At 45.4% G+C, this 14,068-nt stretch overlaps 1 long non-coding RNA gene across 1 annotated transcript; it reads left to right on the top strand.

The window, feature by feature from the left end:
* The first annotated feature begins 7,261 nt into the window (after positions 1 to 7,261).
* On the top strand, positions 7,262 to 12,706 carry LOC118168621. The gene is made up of 3 exons (XR_004751691.1): positions 7,262 to 8,694; positions 9,683 to 9,744; positions 10,730 to 12,706. It is a non-coding gene; the product is annotated as an uncharacterized LOC118168621 (long non-coding RNA).
* Positions 12,707 to 14,068: the final 1,362 nt, after the last annotated feature.

Raw genomic sequence — 14,068 nt, 5'->3', positions numbered from 1 at the left:
GCGGATTTGCAGCTAACCTGCAAAGCCCAGCATTCAAGCCTCAAGTGGTCAGATGGGATTGGCATGAGCAGACCTAGGTACACATGGACATAAGTATGGGTCTGCCACAGCAGGATGGCATTTGCTTTTTCCCAGTACTGCCACCCCCTTCCTACAACCAGTCCCCAAAATCCCATGGAGTGAAATGGGACTGGGGAGGTGGTGGTGCGGTGGTCCCTGGTACAGGGTTTGGGTTTTTGAGCCGTGTCAGGGGCTTTCCTGGCTGCTTCCCCCCTGCTGTGCCACTCCTGAGGAGCCAGCCTGCCCACTCTGGGACCCTCATTTCGGGGGGCTCAGTTGGTGCAAGACAGCTGCTGTTACAGCACGAGCGTGTGCAGGGTGCTTTCTCAAGGAGACTCTGTGTTAGTGTTTACCCATTTAAAACAACCTGTTCACAGTAAATATTATCTGTATACATGTTTTGAACACACAGACTCCAGACCTTCCTATACATGCAGTTCATTTCTAGCACCTGCAGCTGTTACCCATTTCCTGACAATATCATCGTGCCCATTGAGGAGAGGAAGGACACGTTGGGTTGTTTTTTTAGTGTTTACCTCTTCCACCCGTTTGATATTAGCCTGCATAATGGCACAGAGCTGAATCAAAGGAGGCGGCTGGTGGGAGCAAACAGGAAATGAAGCAATGCCCGAGGTAAGGCGGGCAACTTGCAGCGGGGCTGGGAGGAAACAAGCGCGTGCATGTGTGTATTTGGGAGGGTATTAATCTGCAAATACCCACTTGTCCCCAAGCAGAGGGCAGTTAAGTTTTCTCCAGGCCCATGCCAGGAATCAGAGGGATCCCCTAGTACTGAATACCCCCACCTAGAAAAGAAGAGGGGTAAGATAGCAGGGGAGACATGCTGTGGGTGAAGGCAGGAGTGCAGGTAAAGGCTTGCTGCTTGGGGTGGGGGAGAGATCACAGGTGTATTGCAGCCCAGGAGCTTGACAGTGATCAATGTAGGGCTCAGGCTGTGAACTGTGTACTGTTGCAGCCTGTAGCCATGAATGCGGTGGCAGTGGTGATTTTTTTTCCACCCTTGTTCCTTTGTATTTGGGGAATTAACTTCATAAAACCTGCATTCATCGTTTCTGCTCAGCCACATGACAAACTCCTACTGAACTGTGTCCTGGAGGGGTGATGCAGCCACAATAACAAGATCCCTCCTGCTCCCGTCATTAAAAACACTGCATTTCTCATCTCACCGTGCTGGGGGAGGGGACTGGGAACAGCCGAGGAGGCAAATCCCACTGGGGATACTATTACAATATGAAAGAGACTATGAACCCTGCTCATTTATGTGCAGAATTTATCTCCAAATGTCCTACCAAAGGACATACTTTGAATCTTATCCTAGTATTGCTCATCTTTTTCAACATTCACCTTCAAAAACAAAACAAAATAAACAAACAAACAGTTACTAATATGGGTGTTTCTAAAATTACCATCTCGCTTCCCTTCTTAAACTTCTCTATTTAAGACTTTACAGTGTTAAAAGGTACAATGCTAATCTTGTATAGCGTCTGGAGCCTCCTCTTCTCAAATGATATCCCTCTTATATGAACAGCTAACTGAAGACATCTGTTGGATGCAATTATCTGAATGCTGCACATTTGTTCTAGACATTGTTTTCTGTGTTGCTTGGGGATAACATTCTTAATTATGTTTTTCTGTCAGTGTTGGTATTTGTGAAGACAGTTTTCCATTGTCCACCAAGTTCAGTGAGTGGTTAAATCCTGTTTGTAAAATATCCAGTGGGATTTCCTTATTGATTAATGAAGTAGATGTGCTTATTTAATTATTTTAATAATTCTTCACAGCCTCCTGTAAGTAGGAGAGGTAAAGCCCGCACTCATGTACAGATCGTTAGCTTTCATTCAGTACAGCATATCTTCGTGGCAGGAGGTGAACTTTGTTACAAGTTTTATGTCTGTAGGATTACCTGCTGTACGGTACGCTGCTTGTGGGACATGAGCCAACTAATAATGTTGGATTAAAGAATAGATGGAAATGACTGAAATGTGTTTTCTTTCAGATTTAGTCAGAAATACTTTGCTAAAAGTTCTAAAATTCTCATTAAATCTTGTGACAGACAGTTGCCCTGACCATTTTATAAAGTACTAGGGAAAGCACTTTCAGTAAATGTCAGCAGAACGCTTCTCCCTACCAACTCCATTTTATCTGTTTTCTAAAAAAAGGACCCATAGACTGACACAGCCAAGTTGCTGTGGCTTACTAAAATACCAGTGTTAGCTGAACCCTGGTATTGCACGCACACACGCTTCCAGCCGGGGCACACACCAGATAGATGTCGCTGACTTCTCCTTGCAGCACAAGCGCCCCGGCCTCGCCCCGCAGCGGGAGGCGCGATGGCAGGCCCGGTGGCAGCGGCCGGCCGGGCCGAGGTCAGCCTGAAGCTGTCCCAGCGTGGTGCGAGGCCCTGGTCCTTCCCAGCAAGGACAGCTCTCCTCGTGCCTGACCCGGTGAGCACGGAGGGAAAGCGTATCATTAGTGTTATTTAATTTGCATTACTGCGATACTTAGGAGCTCCGGTTTGGATTAGGACTCTGTTGTGCTAGGCCTGTGTAAACACAGATGAAAGCGTGACACTGTCCTCCCGAGCCGCCTGCCTTGTACAAACACACACGGCAGTCGGGTACGGTTTCACACTGAGGTTGGGTTTTGTCTTCCTCAGTGCCTTGTGCTGTGCCAAGCATGTTGTCAGCTCTTGCAAGTCATCCTTATTTAACAGCCCACACCTCAGCATGCTCTTTGCTGAACTGGTCATTTGGCAAGCTCGCCTGTTTGTGTAGCGTGCGGCAGATGACCCAGAAGGATACTTGAGGCCAAGCTGGGACGGACCACGTGAGTTTACTTTAAGGGCAGCTACAAAAAGTCCCCATGGGTTGCAGTTTTGGGTGGGAAGAGCTTGAGGTGGCTGAGCGTGGAAAACAAAAGCCTAGGACTGGCCGCCTCATGCCAGCCAGCTCAGGGGTCAAGAGGAGACAGAGCTGAGCTGGCTCGAGCAGTGCCCACGGCTTGTGGGGTCTGCTTGGCCCACACGGGCCATTGTCCTTGTATACCTCGGAGGAGGTGAGTAAAGCAGAATCAGAGGCAGCAGTTAGTTTTCTCTGTGTGAAACATTTACTCATTTTCCCCATAGGCTGTTAATGAGACTTCTGGCTTTAGCAGAAGAAATCCCACCTTATTCCCTAAAACTTGGTAAATAAAGATGAGTCATAAGAATTTTTTGTGTTTTGAAGCAGAGATCTTTCCTTCACCCGAAGCAGGAATGGCAGGGTCACACCTGAAAAGAAAGTGGCTAAAAGCCTGTTTGGATAATATACTGTGTTTGGTCTCATAGAGCTGAGCATCCAGGCAGTGCTTGGGTTTTCTCATTTCCAGAATAAGAAAAGATCTCTGTGTGCGGTGATCAATTCTTACTTGCTCCCTTTCACTCAGTGCTAAAGATCCGACTACATTTCTCCTTCAGAACTAAATTAGTAAAGCTACACTGCTTTTTTTATATAGCCACTAACTTTGGTTGTGTTAAAGACTTTCTCCATTTTGAGACATTTTGCCAGTATGGCTACAGCATGATTTGTACACGTGTTGTATGGATGCATGGGGTGCTGCTTGTAACTGAGGTGCTTTGTGGGTTACACCAGTGACGTGGGCAGATTGAGACAGGGAAAGTGTCTACAATCAAAAGATGTAAGAATTCTCAAAAACAGTATAAACCTCATAATCAAGCCTCGTGAGCTGTTGTCTGAGGTGGTTTGGCTTTGTTTGGAAGTACAGATGCAATGTAGTCAAGGTATTGCAGTCTGATGGATAAACCAGTTCTGGTCAAGGCAGGGTGCAAAGCTTACACCATCCAGCTAACCTTGCAGAAAAAGTGATGTGTCTGGCCTTTGTTTTAATGTATTTCGCTTTGGCTCACTTGCGTGATCAGTCACTCTGTATTAAAAATACACATTTTTACTGTTGTAGACAAAATGCATAAACATTTGACCCCTGGAAATATGATATACAGCTAAAGACAGCTTTTGAAAAACCTGAAGCGTGTATGTGTGTTATAAATTCCTCCTTTCTCACAGGACTAGCACAGTAGAAAAAAGGATAATCAGTTGTCTTTTGGTCTCTCTCTCCTTCCCACCCCTCACCTCCTCCGTGCTCCCCCTCCTTTTTGCTGTGGGATGTGCCAGCACTTGTCTTGGCAAAAGCCAGTCTTGGATCTCAAACCCGAAGAAAACTCCAGTCTGTCCGTGACTGACTCAGCCTTTACCAGGGCTCCTCTCCTCCCCGCCCCAGTGCACACCAAGAGAAGAGAGCGTCTTGGTCTGCTCCAGGGAGGCACAGCAGAGGGGCATCCGCGAGGCAAACACGTAATTCATGCCCTCATAAATCAGGGCCATGTCAGAAGTACAATTTTAAGTGCAAGTACGTGCACGTACCTTACAGATGGATGATCGCATGCGCCAAATACCACATGAGAATAACAGGGCATCGCCGTCTGGTATGGTCCTGGTCTGTGCCTTCAATAGGGAAGTTAAACTAAGAAGTGCTTTGCTGGCAGTCTTAAGGACCAGGGTCCCTTTTTTTTGTACACAGGGCAGGTAAAATCAGCTGACTGGGGTGTGATTTCTACCCACCACTCTCCACTACACACACAAAGCTACTGGCTTTCTCACTCTCCCTGTCCAGTCAATCTTTGGCCTTTCCAGAAAGATTGCCAGCAAAACTATCTTTTGGCAGTGGTGATAACATGAAAAAGAAATTAGAAATTGTGCAGCAGTTCATTTTCCAAAGAAGCTACCAACCATCAGCCACATGATAAACCTCAAATTCTCCTTCAGCCCCACTCAGCCTGGTCTGGACCTCAACCAGGGACACAAAAAGCTTCAGTTCTCCTTCCCAGTACCTAAGTGTGTTGATCAATGTCCTAATCCTTAAAAGCTAAATCACATGGAGAATTAATGCCCGTGCTGTTCTTAATGCATGAGCATCTATGAAGTCCACATAAGGACTTAGGATGGAAAGGGACCTACTGGGTCTTCCACACCAGAAGACACTGCTAGTAATCTGTGAAGTGCCATCCTAAGCATGTTCTCTACTTCGCTGTTAATAAACCTGCTGGAAAGTTTTTCTAAGAGCTTACTCTGCTAGTCATTATTTTATACCACTTTGTTCTTGTGTGAAGGTTAAGCTTTAGTTTAAATAGCTGTTTTTCTCTCCTTGGTGTTTTCCTCTCTGACATATTTAAAGACTCCTGTCCCTGCTCACCTGTTCTCATCAGTGTGTTGCTATGTAAGTCAATTTCTTTATGATATTCTAAGACAGACTCTTAATTTCCTCAATCATTTGTTTAAGCCTGCCTTTTTGTAAATATGGCTGACAAGAGCAGTATCTGTTGTTCCAAACACACGAGGTTTGGATACTGCTTTACACACTGGCGCTAATGCTAATTACCCAAAGTATCTTGTCTAACACACCCTGTGACTGCATTTACCTTTTCCACGGCTGGCTCAGTTCCCCTGTAATGCATGTCTGCATCTTGGTTTTTCTTCACCCCCGTGTCTTCCAAATGGTGTGTCCCTGTCTTTACGACAGGAGCTCCTGTTATCTGGGTGTATGACCTTTTGCACCATGAATTTCTGAAGTCATCAAATTCTTTCCTGATATTCTGCTCATCCTCGCTGTTGATGAGACATCTCAACTTTGTGTCTTCAGTACATTTCATTAGCACGTTATAATTTTTTATGCCTCCATCAGCCCTTCTTAAGATAAATGATTTAAAAATGCTCCTTAACTTTTTGGCTTATGCTGTTCCTGGTGGGAACCTCATTCCTTAAGTTACAACATGAAACTTCTGTTGAAACTCTTTTTTATCAATGGTAGAAGCTACATAGCCACCTTTGCCCAGCTATATCTGCTGTGTGTTTTTCTCCAGTGCAAGAAAGGCAAGACAAAAGCAGACTTCTTATCCGTGCAGCACAGGAGCACGCTCTGATACCATTGCCCTTGAGCAGAGCCAAGGGCAGGGCTCCTGGATGTACGTGGCCAAGCAGCTGACATACCTACGAAGGGGGACAGAAAAAGATTTCTGGTACTTGTCCATGCTTTGTCTGGGAGCAATCTGGGAGCTGTTGTGGAAGCGAGTTTTACTGGAGTTCAGCAGCATCTAGCTATGGCCTTTACTGCAAGGGGCTGTCGCGGAAGAAAGAAGCTAGAAAAACCATGTGTCTCAAGTTCGTGTGGCAGTATCTTGCCTTCAGTCTGGTCAACTCCAAAGGGGAAGTCTCAGGGCTTCGAGTGCAGCCTTTCAAAACACTTAGAACAAACCCTAGGCATTTGCAGAAACCACAGAGTGTACAGTTAATACACCCAGATGTGCTGTCAGCCCCACAGCACTGCACCAGAGTGGATGGAGTGTGTAAATCTTGGAAAGGTTAAAGCTGAGAGAACAGCGATACGCATAAAGACTTGTGTTCCTTCCAGAAGGAGGAGGGGGGCGAGGTGTTATCATTCGACATTAATCACTTACATCTCCAACCTGCCTAAATCCTCTGAAAAGAACCAGCAAAGAAAACACCAGCTGCTGTAGCTCCTACTTTTTCCTCAGTACCCTCCAGTCTCCCTCCCTCCTCCCTGCCTTCCCCAGACTGTGTTTATTTTTACTGCTCGTGAATCAGCCAGGAACTTGCTCCCTGCAACAGGATCAGCTGAGAACAAGCTGCAGTCTGTACATTCCCTGAAATCTTGGTTTTGTTTGGGAGCTTACGATCAGCAGCAAAACAGTGGAGAAAAGGAGAGAAAGTGATACACGTCTTCGTTCTCACCCGGAGTGATGGGACTTTCAATCTGCGTAGAGCGGGACTTCCCCAGCTCGCTCTCTGAGCGTATGTCAGCTTTCACTAGAGATTTTAAGCATGCTTGGTTTATGAAAGAACGCTGTCATCACTTAAGCTGTGAGTGCTTCGGGAAAGCAACCATTGTTTTATATAGGTGTGCCTCACTCCCACAATAATCCTGACTGATGGCACCAAAACACTGCACGCTGACATAAATAGCATGGCAGCTCGCCCGTCAGCAATGGCTGTTTCTTCTCAGGTTGCTCCAGTGCAAAAACTGCTCGGTCTGGAATAGCAGGAGGACTCCCCGTCACCCTGATCACGCGTGGCTGCCCCAGCTCTGGTAGTCGCACAGTGGCTTGAGCCCCAGTGTCAGTGAAATCGCTGTCCCATGTGGCAAAAGTCCTCGTGGGTGACGGCCAGGCATGTGATGAAGGGGGTAACGAAGAATGGAGAAAATAATTAGAGACAGAGGAGTGAATGGTGGGAAGGAGATGGAGGGAGAGGGGGATGAGAGGAAAAAAATTGAAAGAAAAAAGGAATTGAAACACACCTCCAAAAAAAGTGTATGTGGGAAACCAGGAAAAGGAAAGGGCCAATGTGACCGAATCATCCTCGGGAGAAGGAGCACGTTCCTCAGCCTTCTCTCTGGTGCCTGGCTGAAGCTACCCCCTGTAGCCAGAGCACCTGAGGGGCCAAGACCTGTCCCATACTCGGTCCTCAAGCAGCAAGACTTTGGGGAAGCCAGGTTTGGAGTCCAGTCATCCACAGAGCGAGGAAATCCTTATTTACTGACACACCCAAATGCGGGTTTTCTCCAGGCTCTTGGATCCAGCAGTCCCAAGGCCGCCCCGACATTTGCCATCCAGCTGATCACTTGTCACCCAATTCCCATCCAGTTTCGGCTTGTACGCCGCTGCCAGGCACAAACCGCTGGGCTTCGTGCCTCTTCGTGGAGGAGCACTTGACTCGTGGAGAGGTGCGGGTGCCGCGGCGTGCACCGGGAGGCTGCCTCCTCGCTGGGGCACGCCTGGTGCAGAACTGCTAATCGCTTTCTGATTGAAGTGGCTGCTTGCTGCCAGGACTTCTCTGCCAAAAGATAGCTGTATAATACTGATAATCAGGCGCCCGGTGAAGATAAAATGCCTGTTGCTTGCCTCTAACTGAAGAGTTTCATGTTGACAGGCTCCTTATTACGGAGAGCCGTTTGTGCTATGGAAAAAGCAGAGCCTTTTACTGAAAAAAAAAATAAAAAATCTTATCTCAGCCTAGAAGTGCAGAGAGTGCAATTAATTAATTTGTTTCTGGAGTCTGACCTCTAGGCACAACAGATAGCAATGAGCTATATATTGTAATTACAGGATACAGCAAGCCTAGCCTATAGCTCGTAGCTGAGGGCATTGTGAGGAGAGAAAGATTGATGTTGAACGCGGTCGGATGACTAACACACCGTAACAACCCAACTGGTCAGGCGAGAGGAACAGGCACCTGAAACAGCAACTGGTGTCTTGCTGAATAATGATGCCATTTCCTATTTTTATTACCTTCCTCTAGCCTGGAACTACCTTGTCCCAGCAGCACCGAGTGCAACACGACGTGCAGGACAGCGCTGCCCCACGTGCAGCTGGTGCCGTGCCCTTGCTCACCCCTGTGCTCCTTATCCTCCCTCAGGAGCACTGTGGGATTTTCCCAGGATGAACACCACAGGCAGACAAACACAGGTGACAGTTCCCTTCTGAGAGACTTGCTCTAATGATACTCTTCAATCTTGCCTGGAAAAGCAAAGAAGGAAAAGGTTAAGGTGAGAGAACATCATACCTTGAATGCAAAATTATCTTAGGTAAGCTTTTAGCGCAGATGAAATCGGTTTCATCCTAGGGGTTGTGGGAGGGATTTTTGGTCTTGAACATAGCCTTTTTGTGATATTCTCCATAAAGACCTAGAGTGCAGTTCAGTGGAGTGCTAGCTCTCTTGTTATACTCAGCTAACAATAAAACTGTTGGGTCGTTGTAAGGTTTAAGCATGATAGATCTCCTACATTAGTATGTCTCACTGACTGAGCTCTATGGAAAAAAAAAAAAAAACACTGTGTCCTCAGCAGTTGAAGTTCCAAGTATTTTCCTGCTTTTTGTTAGTACTTTAAACCAATCACAATTTGTCTGAAAGAAATAAAATATAACATGATTTTATGTGAATTTTTTTTTTTCTAAAAAAAAACATGAAAATGAGAGGGAAAGGAAAAAGAAGAAGAATGAGAAAAAGAAAAAGAAATGGGAAAAGAAATGGAAATGCTTGAATGTGCAGGTTTCTGGCACAGTATTCAGTAAACCTCCTGCACTACCTGAATGCAGTATCTCGAGCAATGCCATTCCTGAACTTTAACAGCCATAAGACTTAATTGTCACAGGTTTTTAAGGCTATGGACAATAACAAAGGGATTGCATTTGTAATACCTGTGTTGCTTCTGAGAATTTCCTTGGCAGGGCTGTGTTTAAGGCTCTGTGATTGGCAATGGCTGGGCTACCTGCTACTGCAAGCAGGGATGACTCACTTGGGATTTCTATAGCCTGAGCACTAACAAAGAGCCTGTGACTTCCAATCTGCCTGGGGCTCCTGTCTGCCGCTCAGTGTGTGTCTGAAGACAACATGTATTCAGGAACAGAGAGGGGGATGCCGAAATAAAGGGAAAGGGACAGAAACAAACCCAAATTACAGTTTTTGTACCCGTGTTTCCTGTTTTTGAATGACTCCAGTTGTAGTTATAATGCTTAGCTTAACCTGCTTTACAGAGCTACACCCTGCAGCCCTTAATCTCGGAAGATGCTTTTGAAAAATAAGGCCAGTAAGTAAGGTAAGATTTCTGTATGGATCACAGGAGCCCAGCTCCAGCATGGTAGCAAAGGATGCTGCCTGAGTGTGGAGGTAGGAGGAGGAGAGTAAGAGAGTGAGGGCACTCCGTGAACCGATAAAAGTGGATTAGGGATCTGGCACCGAGCAGACCATCAGAGAAGGATGACATTAAGACAGGCAAAGCGACAAATCTCTCTTAGTGCAGTTCCTGCTCTAATGAACTGACCACTCTTGAAAATCATTATCTCAAGATGGTGCTGAAAACCATCCACTGGGAAGGACAATATGGTTTGGGTGTTGTCAGAAGGCATGAGTGACTCTTGCTGACACTGATGCTCCAGAAGTGTTGCACAAGTACCTCATTTTCTCTCTCCTGGGAGGCAGGAGGCAGGATAAAAACTAGCAATATTCAGACCAGCTGCCAAGGCTGCTAATATGGCAGCAATGCCTTCAAGCGCTCGTTCCCTTGGCCTCTGGAGCCTCTGCCTCCTTTCCCCTGCTGCCGCCTTTCCTTGGCTGGGGTGAGGCTGGGGCAGAGCAGGGGAACAGGCAGACAGCTCATGTAGAAAACAGCTTTGCTATGCTTAGGTCCTGCAGTTTTTTTCTTTCCCCCTATTGTTAAATGGCATTGAATACCAGCAAAACAGGAAATGGCTTCCTCCAGCCTCTGACCCACTGAGTGCGGCCCAGCTGCTAGCTGCCCGGAGCGGCCTCCCCACACCACCCTGTTCCTAGAAAGTATCTGGGCATTTGGAGGAGCATTAGGGAAGAGTGAGAAATACAAGTAAAGCTTAAATAAGCAGGTAAACTTGGCAGCTCTTAAAAGAAGGGAGTCATACTGGAAATATCTGGCGGTAACAGTCAAAACTGTCTCTGTTTTCCCAAAACTATGGCTTATGGAAATGAGAGCAATAATGTCTCAGCCAATCTCTGTCACCTCACTCGTCTGGTGGCTAACTTGATTGTTTCTTTGTTGTGCTGTGCAGCTCTTGTGTCAGACATCCCTGCTCAGGCTGTGAAGAAACCATTGTTTCATGGCACTGCAGCTTGTGTTGTGATCCTTAAATCTCAGAAGTCCAGCCAGGTCTCGTGTCAGCCTCAGCAGAGACAGGAAACGGTGCTGGTGAGTTGGTAGGTGACCCTTTTCTTCCTGAGAAAGCAACACCCCACGGTGTCAAGAGAACATGCGCTGCTTGCAGGTCTGTCCTTTTGAGGAGAGTGAAAACGGAGGAGAGCAAAGACCTTGTGACTCCTTTTGTAATTACACATCCCCTCGTGCTCGCTGATACCAAGGACGATGTTGTCCTCCCTAGTGTCATTCTGCTGACCTAGAATTCCCATTGACTGTTTTTTTCTTTTCTCTATTTTTTTTTTTTTTTTGAACATGGTGTGATATTCTTCATTCTGTCTCTTAAGTACGTACAAAGAAAAAAATATCCTGTAACCTCACTGGGAATGTCTGGTGGAAATTTTTCACAACTGCATTTCTCTGTTTCTGAAAGTAGGACACATCGGTGTGAAAGAAATGATGCTCAACCCAATCTCTGTCACCTCATTACTCTTGAGCTCCAGCTTAATTACCTCCCTGATGCTTTGCACAGCTCTTAACCAGACATTCAGTGTCTGCTTAAAAATCTGCCATACAAAATGAAGTGATGACTATATAGCCTCTTTCTGCTGGGGAGGTGAGCTGTGAGGTTGGTAAATATAATTTCTAGAGAACCCAGAAGGTGCATTACATTGTTCAGGCCTGGTTCCGCACCACAGACAACTTACTGGAGTTCACAGATGACTTACAAAGACCCACCGAAACCAGGCTCGAAGGTCATATCACAAAATTCATTTAAAGATAATAACAAAGTTTTAACCCCAATAAATTTGTGGTTTCTTGTTTACAGCTCCAAAGACAGAAGTTACGCTAACAGCTACCAAATTCTGACCTCCTGTATCTCACTATGACTGTATTGACGCCAGTGGGACTGCGAGAGAGATGAATTTGATGGTTTATTTTCAGAAAGTCTTTGAGTTCTTTGTGTGAAAGTCCATACCTCAAAGTGTCTGTGTGGGAAGTGTTTGAACCCCACGCAAAACTTCCTCCTGGTTCAAACACAGGCCTAGGGCTGCCATTTCAGTAGCCCTGTTTTATTCTAGTAACCCTCCAAAATGTAAGCAAGGTGCACACCGAAACTTTATTTCACAGCCCTAAGAATTGATAACATGCTTGTTTTAAGCATACAAAATAATATAAGGTATAACCACCAAGTTACTATAATTCTGGCCATGGAGAATATAAATGGGGAGCTCAACCCAGGCACTTAATAATACAGTAAATATGCATCCCTTATCTTCCCTGACAGAGCAGCTTTCCAAAATCTGGGTGGTACTTCAAATCCATGAAGTCCCTTTCCAGCAGACAATCTTTTTGTGTCTTACTGCAGATAGGCTTTGGTTTTCACTACTATAGTAATGTCATGCATTAGAGTTTCAAGAAACTTATCTATTTCCTGGTTTCCCTCACAAACAATAAATCACAGCTAACATTGCTATTACACAAGGAAAGTCAGTGTTTGTTGGATTCAAGGTTACACTTAGCCTATCTGTGACAATAATTCTATGGAAATAAAAAATAATATTAAATAAAATATGAGGTATTCACTAAGATGGACAGTGGTGTTTAGGATAGAGCTCAGGGCACATGAACTGGATCCTAAGCAATGACAGAAGACCTCCTGTTTCTTATGGAGAGTTTCTCTCTGGAAGTTGAGCTCACCGATGCCTCAGCAGCTTCCTGGTAGCATATCGTGCTCTCAGAAAGATCTTTCAAAAATGCCCGGTTTAGTTCTGAATCTATATTCAGAATTTGCTTTTCTTTACTATTGGCTGATCAGGCAAATCATACCACTTTGTGTACATATGTTGTGTTCAGCAGCTCTCTGATCATTGTCCCTCCGCATGCCCTTTACTTCTTTTCCCACTTGCAAGGAAGGCTAAAAGCTGATCTTGGCGCTGACATTCGCCAGTACCTTGGTCATCTGCTAACTGCTGTGTTGGAAATCTACTTAGCACTAGGAAAAAGTGTTCATTGCTCTTGTTAGAATTTTTCTTCTGTATTTCCCTGGCACAGAACTTGGAGATATCTTGGCAGCTATTTCAGGGTTAACTGTCTTTCTGCCCGAACAGCCACTGTTAAATTTTGGGCTCAGAAAGCTTTCCCTTTGCCCACTGATCTCCGATCTGGTGAGGCTAGGAGGGCACTGAGGTGTGCATCTCTGTTTTTACAGTGCTAATGATAGAGTGGTAAAGGGCTGGTGGTGTTCCTGGGGTTTTGCTGTGGTACTGAATCTTTTCACTGTGCATAGTTACACTGTGACGAGGCATGCCTGAACTTACAGATCAAAGTGAGTTACCAGAATGGTCCACTTGTGAGCTGTGGGCCATTATCTGTTATTAACTCATCCTGAGCAGTGTGGTCAGCAAACTAATTTACAGTATGCTATTACATTTCTGCGCTGTGGTGTGCGGCAGTGTGTGTGTGAGAGAGAGCCCAGAACGAGAAGTAATCTTTTCTAGCTAGTTCGAATAGATCTTTGCCAACTTCTACTAAAGTTGATCAAGAATTTAATTTTCTTCTGATAATCCTGTTTTTCTGCTTCCTGCCCCTCCCAGCACGCTGAGCAGAGCAGAGGTTTCACCTTCTCTGTTTCTTTTCAGTACAAGCTTGCTTCCAGGAAAACTTGGAAGCACAGCAGCAACCTCCTCCAGTTCTCTGCCAGATTTCCTTCAGGATTTAATGATTCAGGTGGCTTCATTTGCTAAATTTTTGCCAAAAAAAGTAGTTCTCTACTGACACCGTGTAATAAAGTTGAGCAAACAGGAGGGTTGGTAGGAGACTTATTTTTATTGCCAGGCTCTGGTCACATGACAGATCAGGTTACAAAATACTAGTGCCCCTGCCAGCTCTCAGGATCCACCAATCCCTCCTGCTACTGTTTTAATCCAACGTCTTGTCTTTTTCCTTTTATTTATTTATTTTTTATCATTTATTTTTTGCTGGGGGTAGAGGGTGAGGGGAAAGGTATTGCGCTGGGGCAGGAGATAAAGTGAAAAGCAAGTGTATCATGATTGGGAGTATCCCTTTAGCTCCTTCTGTGTTTGTTCAGCACTTTTTCACCAGCTGAGTAGCTTATTCCCTCTGAGTGTTGGCAGCCTTTGGCAAAGTTAAAGCAATGTCAGCATTTCGCTGTTCCATCTATTTTTTGGTTAAAAATATTACATTTTCATCTTGTTTGCAAGTTGCGATGAACGCTTCTCCCCTAATTAAATTG

The sequence above is a fragment of the Oxyura jamaicensis genome, chromosome 5 (genome assembly GCF_011077185.1).
Source record: "Oxyura jamaicensis isolate SHBP4307 breed ruddy duck chromosome 5, BPBGC_Ojam_1.0, whole genome shotgun sequence".
Lineage (NCBI taxonomy): Eukaryota > Metazoa > Chordata > Aves > Anseriformes > Anatidae > Oxyura > Oxyura jamaicensis.
Note: the sequence above shows the minus strand (reverse complement) of the source record. Positions and strands in the feature narration are given on the sequence as shown.